Here is a 336-nt window from a genome sequence, read left to right on the forward strand (position 1 = left end):
AGAAGGACCCATCCACCACCACCCTCTGGGTGCAGCCCTCCAGCCAGTTGGCGACCCATTTGACTGTGTGGGTGTCTACACCACAGCCCCCCAGTGTTACTTGCTACAAAAGGTCTGACAGAATGTAACAATACAGCTATCCAAGATTAATTTAGCTCACTTTGGCGACAATGAAATGAAGACCTAGTCCTGCCTGTTATACTCTCTGTTCTGCTTCCTATATTTGGTGTTTACAAGACTCATTCCAGGATAAAACAAACAAACATTATCCTCCTAAATTCCCTTTGTTTCAGGTATCATTAACACATCTTTATAGAGTGTATTACTACTACTGGT

This window comes from Crocodylus porosus, unplaced genomic scaffold (assembly GCF_001723895.1).
Source record: "Crocodylus porosus isolate Cpor-Errol unplaced genomic scaffold, CroPor_comp1, whole genome shotgun sequence".
NCBI classification, from domain to species: domain Eukaryota; kingdom Metazoa; phylum Chordata; order Crocodylia; family Crocodylidae; genus Crocodylus; species Crocodylus porosus.